This window comes from Lipophrys pholis (genome assembly GCF_963383615.2).
Source record: "Lipophrys pholis genome assembly, chromosome: 8".
NCBI lineage: Eukaryota > Metazoa > Chordata > Actinopteri > Blenniiformes > Blenniidae > Lipophrys > Lipophrys pholis.
In genome coordinates, this window is record NC_137630.1 from 7,297,431 (window position 1) to 7,315,488 (window position 18,058).

Below are 18,058 nucleotides of genomic sequence, written 5' to 3' on the forward strand. Positions count from 1 at the left end.
AACTTGTACTCCTTACAGACATGTTGAATTAGAGTTATTGTGTATATGTATATATAACTATGTATAGGTGTGTGTATTCTGTACACACACACACACACACACACACACACACACACACACACACACACACACACACACACACACACACACACACACACACACACACACACACACACACACAAATCTTTAAAAATAAATAAATAATAAAAAAAGAACTGGATGGAATTAGTTCTTATTTGAGAGGGGCATTTGTTGTCTTTTGTTATTGTGATATTTTATATGTGCATAACAAAAACAAGATGAAATGCAACTGAATTGCAGAATAAATTGCCATGTAGTCATACAGTTTTTATTTTGGGGGAAAGAATACTAAATAAACAGTGGTAAGTGATTGTATGAACATTTTTTAAATATTCAAAGGTCCCATATTATACAAAATTCCCATTTGAATTGTATTGCAACAGCAATATTTATCTCCAAAGTCTGTGTATGAGGCCCAGAAGTGAAGAAAGTCTATCATCTCCCTCACTTGCTTGCGCCACGTTTTAGCGAATGTGTGCTCATACAGGCGATTCAGAGATTTTCCCTTCATTATATCATTTGGGGGGAAAATCACTGTTTCCGGTAGTGGATACTCACTTTGACACTCCCACAGGTAGATATAAATTTATAAAGATCACTGGTATACTGAAAAAGTCAGTATGATATGAATACAGGGTGACAAGTGGCAGGAGCTTGTGTTAGCTACTAGGTAGTAACTGTAACAACACATTGTGAAACTTTGGAAAGCCATGTGTTCTGAAGGGTTGCCAGATCTGACCCACTGTTTCTAGCCCAAACACAACGAAAAACCCAAACTTGTGTAGAAACCAATGTTAAAACCGTAAAACTATTCAATGTGTAATAAAGAACACTTCAAAATCCCACAACTGCACTAAATAAACAATAAAAAAAGGTGTCACAAAGAGGCTCCCCAAGAAGACCAATTGGGCAAAACCTTGCCCGATCTGGCAACATTGATATTCTCCAGCCTGTTCTCAGTATAGCTCAGTAGAGGGACTTTTAGACTGGCTAATATTCAGGACTGTATTTGGGGAAATACAATTTGAATAGATTGTTGTGCACATGTGCTGCCTCAGACACCGATGTGAAATTGTTGAAAAACCTTTAAGCACAATAATAAGTCACAATTAGGGTCCTTCTTTGCACATTATACATAACAGCTACGGTGTTCAATAGTGTGTGAATAATCTTTCACTGAATTCCAGTTTATCCCACTTAGAATGTTTGTGGAGCTTCAAATGATGCATTATGGTCTGTTTAATGACTTTTAAGGCTTATTGCTCCATGTGAGTTACACAGGCTTTACACATATTTAGATTTGGTGTCTGGAATTTCAACAAAGTTTCTCCAACACAAATTTCAATATTTACCTTCACCAATGAATGTTAGGCAACCAGCGAAGTTGGGCAACCAATGAAGTTGGCCGAAATGTATGTATGTATGTATGTATGTATGTATGTATGTATGTATGTATGTATGTATGTATGTATGTATGTATGTATGTATGTATGTATGTATGTATGTATGTATGTATGTATGTATGTATGTATGTATGTATGTATGTATGTATGTATGTATGTGTTTTACTAACTTTTCACAAAAACTGCTCACCCGAATTGCATTAGTCAAAGATCCCCTGTCATTGGGGTTCATCCTCCAGGTGCCGTGAGCATTTGCTAGAGAAAACCCAGGATTTTCATCTCGCGACTGTGGAGCCATCTCCATCTGGAGTCACACGTGTAGCGATCGCTCGACAAGACGTGACAGGCGAAACACTGTAAAATCTATTCCACATGAAAAATCACCAAAAGGCGGCTCGACACAGCTGAGTGCGTCCCACTTCCTGCGCCCTCTCTGTTTTCACGGGGGCCCAGATGTTGCCCTAACTATTCAAGCCTTCATTCTGCGTCCATTAAAAGCTCTGTTACTCACTCTGGGGAGAAACACATCTGCCCTCCAGCAAGCATATTCATGGAGAACTAGGCCAAGGCGGTGGTCTGCGGGAGCGTGGCTGTTTGAGAGGGGAGGACTGGGAAAGACAGTTACGTCCATTGACACCGGAGCCCAGTCTGTGCTGAAAGGAAGGTGGATTTGGTTCCAAACAAAGGCAGGGAATACACCTGCTCCAAGGGTCTGAAAGGAGAAGGACTCTCCTTGGTGTTCTGCACACACTCCATTCTTCTCAGGGTCTAACGTCGCACAGGATCCAACCTCTCTCCGTCACATCTTTGTGGACATGCTGTAGGCTCAGAACATGCACAGCACATCTGGATGCTGTCTAAACAAACACCCCCCCCCCCCCCCCCCCCACCCCACCCCCCCCCCCCCCCCCCCCCCCCCCCCCCCCCCCCCACCCCATCCTGGGGCCTCCTGTCATGTGTTAGCAGCAGTAAGGGACTTGACAAGCTGTGTGTGTGTGTGTGTGTGTGTGTGTGTGTGTGTGTGTGTGTGTGTGTGTGTGTGTGTGTGTGTGTGTGTGTGTGTGTGTGTGTGTGTGTGTGTGTGTGTGTGTGTGTAAGGTGCCGATGAGCAGCTGATGTGTGGACATGTCAGCGGCAGAAAATAGCCGAAGCGGAGTGAAAGGTGTTTTAGAGGGTTTTGTGTGCGAACAGGCAGGAGGGCTGCCAGCTGATTTTAGTCACACGGAGCAGTAAAACACCTCCTGAGAGCTCAAACTCTCCTTTTTTTTTTCTTTTTTTTTAAGATTTCACATGTGTTTCCAGCTCGTCATTAACAGGTTAGAAGACAACCTTTTCCCAGCTTGTTTCCACCAGGACACACTGTACTTGTAGGAGGTTGCCATCTGTCGCGATCGCGGAGAATTGCATGTCAAGTACCCCAATCAGCCAAAACATTAGGACCCACACAGCCCTGAGCCATCCATGCGCGGACTCCACTCGCCCTCTGAAGGTGTCATGTGGTAATAAACCGTAGACTGAACTGTGCAATAAAGCTCTGTGGATTATCTGGTGTTTTAGAAGGGTCATATTATGCAAAATTCACTTTGTGATTTTTTTTTCCAACAGTAATAATCGTCCCCATACCTGAAAAGACGTATTCTAAAAAACTTTGTTTTCAGATAAAAGGCTCAAATATTATTGACACTAAATATAAGAATATGAGGCCTTTCTGTGCATTTTAATGCGTTCATTTCATGTGTGATCTGGTTCGTTTCCAGGGAGCTGATGGATGCTGAGCAAATGGAGTAAATACCAGCTGAGGCGGCGGTGTAGCACAGGACACCTCTGGAACGGAGACGACAAGGCAACTTGAGGACAGCAGAAATAAAGATCCTTTCATTCTTCATATTGTGGTTTGAACAACCAAAGGCATTCACCATCATTGTCCAATGTAAAAAATAAAAGTCTCTTTTCAACCTGTTCACCCTTGAAGCCTTTTGGTACCTAATGAGGCGGCGACCCTCCCCTCCCCTCCTGCAGGCTGCAGATAGAGAAAAGCCTCTCTGATATGTGGCCACGTTTCCTTTTACAGGCCCAGTAATTCCCCAGAACAGCTGGACGCTGCAGTTTTTACTGACCGTTACTCAAACACTGGCAAATGGTGCATTTGACCGGGACTATTTTCAATTGTTGGATTATTATACGCAAGTGCGTATTTCCAGCAGCAGGACAGAGTCTATATAATCAACTCAGGGGAAACCACAGTGGTCCAGTCTAATGGCAATGAAGGGAGAAGTCGTGTGTGTGTGTGTGTGTGTGTGTGTGTGTGTGTGTGTGTGTGTGTGTGTGTGTGTGTGTGTGTGTGTGTGTGTGTGTGTGTGTGTGTGTGTGTGTGTGTGTGTGTGTGTGTGTGTGTGTGTGTGAGCACTGACTATTTACGCATCTTGAAACTTGTGAGCAAAGTGATAAAAATCCTCCATGTGGTTCATTCGCTTCATGTTAGCTGGCAATGTTTATCTATTTCCCTATTTGTGACTGATATTTAATTTTAATTTTAATTTTCATGGCTTAAAAGCTAAAATTATAAAGAATAAATGAACAAACATCTTGAAAATTGACAATGTAATGATGAACATGTGAGTATCTGTTCATGTACATTGTTTTGAGTCTGAAATAAAACACAATTTCATGATTATTCAGGTTTCCTATCACAAACCACAGAATGCTGAGTCCAGTAAGAAATGATAATACGTTTGACTTTGGTTTAATTATATTAAGATAATGAAAAGTATTTATATGTATGTACATGGAACTATGTATAATAGTAACGGATTATATCATGGAATAGTGTCACTAATATGCATATATTTAATAACAGTTATTCTATAGTACAGTCAACAGCTAAAAAGATGAATAAAAAAGTTATTTTGTACTTTATTTTCCATTTTCTTTCTCACAGATCAAACCGAACAGTTTATCTATTGTGCTTCCCTTTTTTGTGGTATATTAGGTCGTCCTGGTGGCTGCGGGCATTCAATTCTCTTCCCGGGAGGTCAGGCTGTGGATAACAGTGATGAAGTCATCTTACAGTTTTGTTTTGTTTTTTCTGTATCTATATTACTGTGTTTGTATTTCCCCAAATCCCAACAGTCAGATAAATAAAGAATATGCAGGCTTTTCCTACTCAACAGATTTGATATGGAACAGTAATAGATTACCACAGCTTTAATTGATTTCAACACACTGGAAGTAATTATTTATACAGGCTTAAAGACGGTGTTTAAAAGTATTTCTTATACTTGAATTCAAGAATGTTCAATGTTGTCAAATACTCTAAAATAATCAATAAAAACACCTAAAGGATTTTCAGCTGCTGATATATTTAGTAATAAATATATTTAGTAATAAATACACCAAATATTGTTTTTGAACTCACTATAACGATTGTCCTGTAACTCATATTTTTTGAATTAAATGATTTGCTAAAAAATCATTTTCCAACAAAAACAGGGTTTATATTTTTATGCAATACTCTTATCTTTATTTTTATAGCTTGAAACGAACTAAAAAAAAGTTCTTTAAAAATAATGTATTTTTATATTAAAGCTTTTTTTTTTTTTTAAATAAGTGGCATATGAACAGTTAGAATCATTAAACCCAGAAACACTTTGTTTTTCTATATGAGGTTTAATTTCGATCAATATCGATTAAATAATCATTAATTTCATCAACCATTTCCTCTATAAATAATTTTCTTCACAAAATATGTTGGAAAAAATAAAGAGTAAATGGAAATAAATTTCGGTTTTTTACACTGTATCTTGGAAGAAAAAAAAAGAGAACTAAAATGACCTGAATGTATTTTCAGGGCTTAATGACACAGTTCACAAGCTGTAACTACAAATAGCCAGCAGAGGTCACTATAATCTCAGTTTCAATCCTCCAGTTTGTTGCTAATAAAAGTTCATCTGCTCATCAACTCCTGACAGCAACACAAGAACCTGAAGCCAAATTCAAACTTATTACTGCTGCTCAGTCTTTAGACAATCTTCACCTCTCGAGCTCAACTGTCTCAACTTGGAAAAAAAAGACACGTTCATTATGAACACACAGGGGAGGATTTGTCGTTGGTTGGACAGAGTTCTTCAGGGAGTTTCTTCCAAACAAAACCACAGATCGTCTTTGGATACAGATTTGATGAAATTACACTAGTAATCCCACCCAGACTCCATCTTTTTCTTTATAATCTCTATACCTGTTGCTGTAAATAGAATGAAAATAATTCAGCATATTTATTTATTTATTTATTTATTTATTTATTTATTGATTTATTTATTTATTTATTTATTTGTTTATTCATGTGTTTGTTTGTTTATTTTATATGGTTAAACATTTTTATAGCAGAGTGTCCTTTTTTTTTAATAAGGAATATTGTTTCTTCTTCTTCTCTTCTTCTTCTTCTTCTTCTTCTTCTTCTTCTTCTTCTTCTTCTTCTTCTTCTTCTTCTTCTTCTTCTTCTTCTTCTTCTTCTTCTTCTTCTTCTTCTTCTTCTTCTTCTTCTTCTTTGTCTTCTTACTTTTTTTGCTCCTGTAAAAAGTAAATTTCCCCATTGTGGTATGAATAAAGTGTAATCTAATATAATCTAAACTGTTGATACAGGCCACATTATCACTTAAGGACATTTGTTGTTGTTGTTGTTGTTGTTGTTGTTGTTGTTTACATTCAGCCCAGTTCTTGATGACATTGGCTCTGTGTTTGAAGTTGCTGTCCTCTGTTGCAGAATAAAATCAGAGGTCTTCCTCATTACCAAAACATTATACAAGCTAGATTGATGGTCCTCTAATGCATAGTGTGTTTTTACACCAGAGTCATTCAATCCCACTGAATTCTAGAATTTGTATTCTTGTTGTCTGGGTTTGTTGTATTTAATCTAAGTCCACATAAAAGTTTCTGAATGGACAGGTTGTTAAGTCTGGATTACTTCCAAGAGAAGCGAATACGAGGCCATAGACGCAACAGAATACATGTGTGCGAATGAGAGGAGGGCAGACGTGAAGATACTGTAACTGGATGGATACCTGGGGATCGACCACTCAGAACAACGAACAGAGATAAAGAAGGAAGACGGAGGAAGAGCTACAAGAGTGAAAGGAAGGATCCACCAGTGGGACGAGCTGCTATGATGGATGGTTTGGAGACGGAGACGATAAGCCTCGTCGGGGTGAAGCAGGACAGACAGGATTGGAAATGGACAGATCAGAGGTTAAGTTGTGGTCGAGTGGAGGTGAAGCTGGAGAGGTTTGGACATGAGACATAGAAGACACATGAGACGGTTGGTGTAACTGTGAAAGAGGCAGATGATCCACTGTGGAGGACGACAAGAGAAAAGACCTGATTCATCCCAAATTGATTAGAATCTCCTAACTGCATTATTTGTACCAAGGAATAAATGCATAAAGCCCGTCCTCATAACACTTCCTATCATAGAAATACTGCACTTTAGTGATGCATTGTGACTTACTGAACACCAGATGACAGCATTTCATCACCATCATATAACAGCAACTCTACTGAACTCACTTTTTTAAATCTTACATCTCTGTTACTATTTAAGTTCCTTCATAATGAGGCAACTAAAAGTGAAGTTAAACTCTTTCACGCGTGTCTGAAACCGATGAAAGTGGAAGAACCCTGGTTACCCGTTTCTTTAACCAGAAACGAGTCTCCCTTTGCTGCTGACGGTTCCGGTTTGTGGGTCTGTGTTCCAGTTGTCTCTCTGGCACTGGGTCGGCCCCGATGATCACAGGCTCCGTGTTGGCAGCGGCAGAGCGCTGGGCGAGGGGCTCCTGCGAATCAAATATGCCGTCGCATCATCAAAGGCTCCTGGAGCTCCTGTTTGAGCTGGAAACTGAGAACGATTACGCTGTACCAGGCAACAGCGGCACAGATTGCGTCCATTCACCGAACACCGTCACAACTCCTGGATAAGCACTTGTTTGGTTTCCACTGCTGACCTGCGTTACCTCCTTAAAGGCGACTTTGTCGGGCGTGCGACGGGTGGAACTACTCGCAAGGCTATAATTACACACATACTTGTGTGTATTTGGGGGTATGTGTGCAGTTGGAGCCGTGAGGCGTCTCATTTAGGACACTCAGACAGACTTGTAATCTCCTAATCAGAAAGAATTGTGAACGCGAAACACGACAGACCTGCCATTTGCCTGAATGTGCCCCAAATGGATCGGAAAAGCCCGAGCGAAAGGGAAGAGGAATTCAAAAGGAATTTACTCAAATTTATCTTTTCATGTTATCGTCTTGGAAACATTTGGAAAAAAAAGAAAAAAAGAAAAAGCTTTATAATGATTCACAGTTTGACCCTTCATGTTTTTCTTTTTAATCATACTGTACCCTAAAAAAATAAAACAGATAAAGAATTATGCTTTAAAAAAAAAAAAAAAAAAAAAAAAAAAAGCGTCTCCCTGACCTGCAGTCATTTAGAAATACAAAAGTACAGAAGAATAAAGCAAATAAAGAAAATGGAGTCTTTCCCTGATCTGCACCTGAGGACTCATTGTGCTTCCCTTTGAAAAGATGATTCCAGTTTATTTTAATCCGGAGTAGTTCCCCTCACTGTTCCTTTTGTGCTTTAATGAGTCACGCACTCTCCACCTCCGCTGCAAAGATTTAAGAGTCGATCGAATCGCCGCGTACAGCGCCGTGACTCGCACGGCCTCCCAGCGGCCTCTCAATAACACGCCGCCTTTCTCATGATTCATCTTCAATGCTCGACCGACGGTAACCACGGGAAGTAGCCGCGGCACCTTTTCAATGACGACTTTGGAGAGACCCTTCCATGGCAACGTCCTGACCGACCCAATCAGCGATGTATTCAGTGTTTTCACAAAGTGGTTTCCTTGAAGTAGTTTTTGAAAATGCCTTCTTATGATTGCAGAGTTTAAATGGTACTTGTGAAGGCGATGGATGGATGGCGAGTTTCAGATGAAGCTTATGCACACTGATATTTCAGCTTGCGTGCATTTTGCAGGAGAATGAAACCACGATGTGACATCGCATGCAAACAACATGTCAAATTGGAAATTTTACTCGAATTGGAAAGGTCTTCTGGAAGCTCCACTGTTACTTTGTTTGTTCAATATGCGATGATTAGACGGAGCATCAAGTAAGGGAGCATGACCAAAGAACGGACAAGACAGAAAACATCTTGTTAAACATTCAGTAAAGAAAAGTCGTGGTGGGCCCGGTGGGGAAAAGCCTCTCGCCACGATAACAGCAGCTTCTTTCCTGAAGGCTGAGCTGATTTGTTTAGGGTTTTTTTTCAATTGCAATCATAAACGTCTTTTCAGACATACACCACATTGTACATTAAACTGTAAACATGAATCTGGACCACGACCAATAACCTTTATTCATCAAGGCTAAATGAATGATGTGTTTTGTTTTGAATATTTATGACAAATAAGATCCTGGATGGATCAGCTTGGATGTTCGTGTGACACAATACAATGTTAACTATGTCTGTTTTTAAACCTTTTTGGAAAACAGATTTGAAGTGGAAGTGTGAGGAACGGTATATAGTTGAATCAGTCAGGTCAGAGAAAGTTTTTGCACGGGAGCCCAAACAGGAAGCGTCGACACTGGATTCACTGTCCTGGATCCGATCATCGGACTCAAACCGGCACCAAGACTTTAGTCAGATGAAGCCACTTCAGGAAGTTGCTGCCGTCGTTCCATTTCTTTAAACACTAACTTCTCGTATCAGATCAACCCGTTTCCATGAACACTGAACAAAGTAATGGGAATGTTGTGCCGGTTTATGCGCACCAAGATGTGACCCGGTTCATTTCAGTGGATCAATCCCATAACGAAAGTTTGTGACACAGAATCCCGCAAACTTTACGTCCATCGCGCTTTTTAACTATTTGGAAGTCTTTTATTATATGTTTGAAAGAATCGTTGTTTCCTGCACTGACCAGTTTGTCCCTGCTCCCGCCTTCTTTCTCAAAACGCCGGCGTGTGTTGGCCGTCACGACTAACCCGACTAAACCGGATCAAAAACCGGACGACACCGCCCCCTACGATCCCATCGTTATGTCAATGCAATGGTGGAAATCTACTCAGATTGAAGTGTTTATATGAGTGCAAATTTAATCTGGAGGGCATTTAATCAGATTACTTTTGGTCCATGTGATCACAGCGAATGAGAGATTTATTTTGGTGACTTATTTCGAATGACTGTCAATCGATATGACAAAGCACAAGAACTCCAGAGGACACGGGGCACCACCAGGGGAGCCTACATGAAAGGAACATCAGAAACCCACCGATGAATATGATTCAATGGTAATTGGAACAAAATAAAAGGAAGTACAGAATATATGTATAGGTAGTTTTGGACTGTTTACCTGATCTCCCTATATTGTCTTTTGTCTTCATGAACAGAGCAACAGAAGCTCCTACAAGAAATCGGCCAGGCGAAGAGACAATCAGCGCCTCAGTGCAGGACGGGACTACGTGTGGACTTGAGGGGAGCAGTCGCCGCGGTGCTGAGGGTGAAGTTGTAGCTCTGAGGGACGGTCTTTCCAGATGGAGTGATGCAAAATAGTGAAAGAGGACTGTAATTGTGCTGTGCGTTGCGTATGATTTCATAACTACGAGATGGAAGCGTGCGATGTCAGTGTGCATTATCTCACATTTCTTCTTCTTTAAATCTGTTGGGAAACGATTTCCGTCCAATCCAAACGTGTAAGATCGAGAACTTTAAAAAAAAGAAAAAAAAAAGAAAAAAGAGTTTTCTTGGAAGCATCAAAGAATAGGGACATAATTTTTTTAAATAGATTTCATTCCAGATAGCCCCCGGAGGTGTCCATGTGGATAGAAAGTATTGTATGCAGAGCTCAATGCACAGAAACGCCTGCAGGTGAACCAGAAGATGCTCCCGAGAAACAAGGCAGCAATGAAGACGTCGGAAACCTGCATGAATAATGAAGAAAATAAAATGTGAATGTATTATAAACTAAGAAATGATAGAGTGGAGGTGGCGAGACTATTATAGAATTCACATTTACTCCTTGAACAAATGGACAGGAAAACACAAAACCCCTCTTTTCACCTGTAAATGAGGTCTGATCACATCAAAACTCATTTGTATTATTCTTTAAGTGATTTCAGTGTGATAATGTAAATATGTCTAATAACAGAATATCTTTAGTTACTCTCAATGGAATAAAGTCAAGATACAAAAAACTTTTTTTTGGGGGGGGGGGGGGGGGGTAATGCCCCGTTAGACATGAAACAACAACTCCAATTGTTGTAAAATATTATGCAATAAAACCCAAAATGTAACAACTGGTCAATAATATAACAAGACGCTGAGCCCAAACATTTAGAACTTTTAACGTTACATTATGTGGTAAAACATTTTTCCTCCTGATAGCATAATAATCTTATTACATCATAAAGTGAGTCAATGATTTATGGTTTGGACTTAAAATTCAACTGCTTCAATTTGAATAACACTGATCGATTGAGTTCTAACAGTTTGGACTGTTTGTTTATATCTATATACAGTTTATGGTATTCATGTAACCCTGCCCTCACCTACAGTAGGCTGGGATCGGCTCCAGCAACCCCGTGACCCTGAACTGGATAAGCAGGATAGAAGATGGATGGATGGATGGATGGATGGATGGATGGATGGATGGATGGATGGGTGGATGGTATTTATGTGTGATTGCCTTCTGTTCCTTATAATCGGAAATCTATTTCTCCAATCATCAGTACAGAATAATGTAGAAGCTCTGAACATGTTAAGTTCACATTTCAATTCACATTATTGACCAAATATTACATTTTGGGTTGTATTATTTTTATTTAAATTACATTTCAGGCTCTGCACTTCTGTTGCATTATTGACCAGTTGATACATTTCAGGTTTTATTCTATTATATTTTTTTAACATTTTGGGTCGTTCTTCCATATCGGGCTCTAACATTCCTGACTGTCTGATTTTTGTCCATCCCAGATGAAAGATAACAAGTGTGAGAGAATGTCTTTGGTCTCGGCTCTAAATCGGTGGTCCCACGTCTCACCGTGAGACCGGTTCAAGGACGGCCGTCATCATGGACTTGTGAGCAAAAAAAACAACCTTCGATAAAATCCAGACAGTCTCACATATTTGCGGTGATGGTGACGCTGCTGTGACCTGCGTCAACTAACTGACCAATAGAAATGCAGCATGACACGACGGACTGATCAGCGCCACACTGGTACTAAACCCAAACGGATGCTTTATGTATGTGGGACGTAAACAAAGAAGACAGCCTGGTAGAGTTGTGGCAGCAGAAGGGTTTTTTCTAGATTTCTCTACCAACGCGCGAGTGCGACAAAGGGCAGGGCTCCGTTCACGTTTCACAAGGTTTTTCTTCTTGTGAATTGATGGTGCCCGCTTATGATGTTTTGCTCTTGCTCGTTCATGTCGACTCGCGAACAGCGTGGGCTGCGATTCAGCTTGTTTTCATCGTGCTTCCTGTCGTGGCCCAACGTTCATTGGATTCATGTCGGATAGTGTGGCTCAGCTGTGAACTTATAAGAGCGTTAAAATTTGATGAATACTGTGTTTTTTTGTTTTTTTATTTGCAGCTCTTGTGAAGAAATCAATGTGTTGGAAAAAAGAAGAAAAAAAAAATATATGAAAAATTGACTATGTTATGTAGTTATTTTGATTAAAACGCATTTTAAGACATTTTCAAACTCCATGAGAGCAAAATTTTGCTGAAATCCAAATGGAAATGGAAAAGGAGCTTTACATATATTTCACATTTTATCACGTCAGCGGTCCCAAATTCAACCGTTCACACACACAATCTATTCACCACACTGGCACACCAACAGCAGCAGCAGCAGCAGCAGCAGCAGCTGTTGAAGGCGTTTTCACATCACTGGGACAAACTTTGACTTCAACGTCGAGGACAAATCCCACTTCCAACAAATACCTGCTGCACTAATTCAGCCACATCCAACACATTAGACACTTTCTCAGTCATATTCTACTTTTGCAGTCAAGCTCTGAGGTTTTAAGTCACCACATCATCGCCTTGTACCAAAGACCACAGCTGCCCTACAAGAGGATGAAATACTTCTTTAAGAAGCATTTAAAGGATGAGTGTGGTTGTATCAGCAACCCGGCCTGTTCTTCAGTGTACAGCAGCGGTAAGACTTCATAACAGCTGAATAGTAGCACCACAGGCTACTTTGGGAAAGTGGAGATGGCATTATTCCATTACCTTTGGATAAAAATCTCATATTTAAATCTTGTATGGTGGTTTAGTGCTCGGAGTCCATGCGCTTCCTCTGCCAGCTCGGATCTTCTTCTGCTACTTCCTCCCACGCTGCTGTTTTCAGGGTAATTGGTGAATCTAAACTGTCTGTAGGTGTTAGTTTGTTCTAGTGATTGTGTGTCTCTCTTTGTTCGACTGATCTGCTCGGGATGTCGCCTGCCTTTCACCCGCTGTCGGCCGGGATAAACTCCAGACCCCCCCACAAGCCACTGGGACCTGAGTGGAGTTGGCATGGGAGGGAAAGAGACGGATCGCATCGGTTTCTAATTTGCACTTAAAATCAAGCGAAAGACTCCCTCATTCCAACTTGGATAGGTAAGGAGAGGTTATTATTTCTCAAAAATGTTCCACGTTCACCAATACAATCTTTGAATTCTTCTGTTTACAGCAGACGTGAAACAAGGCATGTCGAAAGTACTGAAACCATAAAGATATAGAGTATTTTCGTATTTTTAAGTAAATACCTTGTCATACATGTCCACGTCATTATCTAATTTTAAAATGTGTTTGATAATCAATGTGTAGTTTTCTATATTGTCCGTTTTAAAAAGAAACAGGACAAGAAATGTCTGCTTAACAACCAAACTTGTGATCATTGGGACTATCATGCACTTTAAAATATATATATTTTTAAAAACAAAAAACAAAACAAAAAACAGGCACTTTACCTTCTACTGATTATGCACTTTAATATTTGCACTTTATGGTAGGTTTTTAGGAAGAATTATTTTATCATCTATGTCTTTTATGTTTGCACACGTTTGTAACCTTGTATGCTTTTATGTTGAACAACAGATGTAAAATGGCCTTGCGCTGAATCAGGCACTTTTACGGCAGCCTTGTTCTTGTGCCTAAATATACACTGTCCCGTCCAAATAAATAACTGAATAACAATGAAATGAAATTTATGTTGCTTTACGTTACGTTCCTCGATGTTTTCTCATTATATGTATGTATGAATAAGATAGTATAGATCTGCTTGTCTTTTCTGAATGCTTGGACGAATGTCTTCATAGAACCGGACGTGGAAATGTCTTTCCTCTCATCGATGGATCGCGGCGATTGAGAAATACCTCGTCTCAGATCTGTGGAAACACTCCACTAAGAACCCGAAATGTCAACCTGCTGGTGACGCGACAGGAGGAATCGGCAAAGTCAATAAACTCTGGAGGCGTCTGATTGGTTTCCTGGTTCAATCTGCACCATGACAACAGGCCCAAACACACAGTGAGTCACAGAGGAAAGCCTCCAGCAACAGGAAGTCCTCCAACGGAGCTCGAGATCAAGAAGACACCGCATGCTGGCATGAATGGACAGAAGCTGTTGAGGCAGATTTCACTCAGTGAGCTTTTTTTTTCTTCTTTTTTTTTTTACTTTGAAATCCAGAACAGAAAGTTTCTCGTCAACCAATGAATGGCCCGCTGAACATGTGCTTAAGGCTTTCATCTGTTGAATGCACGGCAGCCTTCGAAGAGCTGTGACCCTCCGACTGGATAAAAAGAAAGAACGGACAAAAGCCCCAAATCACCCAGATATAAACAAATGAGGAAAAGCTCTCATATTCTCTCAGGTTGTTTTTAAAAAAAATTATTTTTTATTATTATTGCAGCCGGCTTTCACTGTTTGTCAGACACCTACTTTGCTCGGCACAGTCAGACGGAAACTAAACAGGATTTCTCCTCCTTGGATAATTAGCTGCCACTCTGCAACACACATCCCCCGAGCCACCGTCCCCGCTTTTATCGTGCGATTACACATCCTGTCATAGATCATCCAGAGACAGCAGAGGAGGAAATTGGGTAAATAACAAGACGTTTTCTTCTTCCGTCCCCTCACCCCGACTCTTCATCCGTGTCCCCCACTTTTTCCTTCCAATCCTCGGTCCTCCTGTCAGCAACCAGTCCCCCCCCACCACCCCACCCCCCCCACCCCCCCCCACCCCTTCTCCATCACTGCTGTTTTTCCTCTGGCCCCATGAAAAATTTCAATTTCTACCTGATCAACGGCAAAATTAAGTGGCTGTGCGAACCCGTGCACACAGACGAGAGGAAGGGAGACACACAGCTGAGAACAACATCCATCTGTCATTAGCAGTGTGTGACAAGGCTGCTGGAGAAGTGATGCAGTCGCTCTCTCCATCCATTACCTGAGAATGAAATCCATAGATGAGTCTGTACTGGACATATATATCTATATATAGATATATATACCAATTCAACGTGTGTGTTCTACAGGAGATTGAGCTTCTGCCGTTCTAAACGAGAGCCCCTTTCACCTTTGATTCAACACCAAACCTTTCCTATCTTTGCCCTCCTTTTTGTATTCTGCCAGCGCGCTCTCCGTCTTTTCGTGTGGTCCTCCGTGGCTTTGTTTTCTAAAAATACCACATTTCAAAATATAGCCTTCTTCTGCTTCTTTTTTTCAAATATTTATTATTATTATTATTATTATTATTATTATTATTATTATTATTATTATTATTATTATTATTATTATCATCATTATTATTATTTTGCAGAGGAAGTGATGATGAGGTCACAGTGGGAGGCTTTAGAGAGTGTGTCATGTTGCTTTCAGGAGAGCTGATTAATGGAAAATTACCGGGTAGCCCTTCCAGATATAGAAGCGTAGACGTCTCATTAGGAGACGGCAGCTTTTTTCTTCTGTTGAGCTAATTGACCATGGGTGTGCCAGCTCCGCTGTAGTGATTACTCACCTCGCTGGGTCGAAGCTACATATGTGATGCAACTCTTATGTTACATGGTGAATACAGCTACGACTTCAATTGGATCAGGGACAGGGACAGGTCTCTGACATGCTTTTAGTGCTATTGTTTGAATACTGCACAAGGACTATTAAGGTAACCCTGCATCAGAGTTTTGGAGAACTGCACACATTTCTGTTTTTTCTTTATCATACAAGGGGGTCTTAAGATCTAGTTTTAGATACTTGAAAAAGAGATTTGTCATTTTCTAAGCGATGCTGCTTTTGGTTTAGTTTCTCGATGTTTTATCATTTTGTGCCAGACTAAAATAAGACAGGCGATAAAAAAAGCAAAGATTTCACCCTCAAAATCAGACCCACTATAGTGGGTCTGGTGGGAGGGATTACAAAATAAGACATCAGCTTATGATTTTTTTTAATGAAATTCAATGTGGTTTCTGATTAAATTCGCTCTGTAATAGCATGAGTCTACTGCTAGCCATTTGGCATTAGCGTCAAAGCTACACTGTGGGCGGGAAATCTTTGAAATATAGAAATTACAGCGATTCCATGTATTGTTCATCACTTAGCAGAGATTGTACTTCTTTATGTTCAATTTGCTTGGATTTGTCAAAAGAGTCACTGATTCATGCTGAAAAATAAAGGGTTTGTTTGAATGATGCTGTTTTGATGTGTTTTGTTCTTTCTGTAATGAAGTAGAACTCTTGCAAACACCAATTCACGACTCAAATTAATGCCGAGGCCCATCAACTTTAATAATATACAGCTTCCTCAGCTCATTTACCATCTTGAATTAAATTATGGAGCGAACATTACAAAAAGAAAATCGGAAAAATCTCCCTATAGTACTGGGTTATGACATTTAAAGAATATTTTACTTTGTTTTATTCTCATGTAGTTTTCATTTAAAAAAAAAAATAAATCAATTATCCTCCAATTGTCCCGAAAATGACATTTCCCTCTTCTGTCTTATTAAAATTACCCAGAAGCTATGAATATTCAAGTGAGTTTCATTTTTAAAGGTTAACTCGGACGTTTCAGGTGGCGCGGTGGGGGAGAGGTTAGCTCTGTGGCCTCACGGTAAAAAAAGGTCAAGGTTAGAATCCAGAGTGTGAATTTGCATGATCAACACAATCCAAAGGGGGGGTTGGGAGGGGGGGGGGGGTTCAGTTTGCTGGTGGCGGTGAATGATCCGGGGGAGGTGGTGAATATCTGTCTCTCTTCGTTAGCTTCCGGGTGGACGTGAGCGACGGAGGAAATCTGGACCTTCACCCGGCGTCACGGGGGGAGGGGGGGGGGGGGGGGGGGGGGGGTCCATTATGAGTCCACATCCGAAGAGTGTTGAGAATTTCCATATGACAGTCGTGCAGATCCGACTCCCCATAAAAAGCAGATTTCCTTATTTATGGAGAAACTTCCTCTTCAGTAGATTCACATGACATAACATCAATAGTCAAGGTCGCTAAAGCTTCCAAAATGGATAGTTTGCTTCGCTTGACTAAAGAGGGAGAAAAGCTCAATGAAACTGAAATTCCTCCATCGAACCAAACGTAGTGAATCTGCTCATGATAGATGAAGCTCTGTGTTCTCGTGGCACATGAATTGAATGCAAATCGTAACTAAAAGCGGGCTCCTGATTATTTGGTGCAGAAATGAGTGCAGCATCCGGAGTTACCGTCAAGTAATTTCACCTGATTACTTGGTACCAATTAGTGGTTTTAATGAACTCGCAGCGTCTCCCACACTGATTCAGTCTGTCTCCATTTCACCTCCATAAAGAAAGACTCCACCTCATCAGTCTCTGTTTCATTCTGCAGCCTTCAAACATCTCCGCATTTCACATTATTGAAAACCAATTACTCTTAATTTTCTACAAAGAATTCCTAGAGATGAGAATTTACGCCCCATAGAAATATTTTTGGGACATTTTTAGGGTGAAAAGTTATCAAATGAAATTACTTTACATTACATTACAATGTATCAATAACTCATTTGTACTCATGTACCCGATATGTATAACATATGGAATAAGTTATTAAATCCCAAAATACAAACAAACATAAATAAATAAATAAATAAATAAATAAATAAATAAATAAATAAATAAATAAATAAATAAATAAATAAATAAATAAATAAATAAATAAATTCAATTCAATTCAATTCAATTCAATTCATTCAGATCACGACCCAATACGCAGGAAGCGGCAGGACAAAAAGGTCAATTTATAAACCCAATGGCCTCGACCACCTGAGTTTTGACACAAACGATTTTTACAGGTACAAGAAGAGCCAAGGACGTACATTTCTTTTACATGTGGATGGAGGTTCGTAAAAGACCTGAAGACAAATATCTGCACTATTCCCCCTGAAACACCAGAAAGCTCTTCTTGCTGAGACGGGCCTGGAGTAGGTGTGGACAGACACAGACACAGAAACAGCCTGTTCTCAGTAGAGCTCAGTAGAGGGACTTTTAGATGGGAGGACATTCAGGACATAGGCTGGATTTTGGGA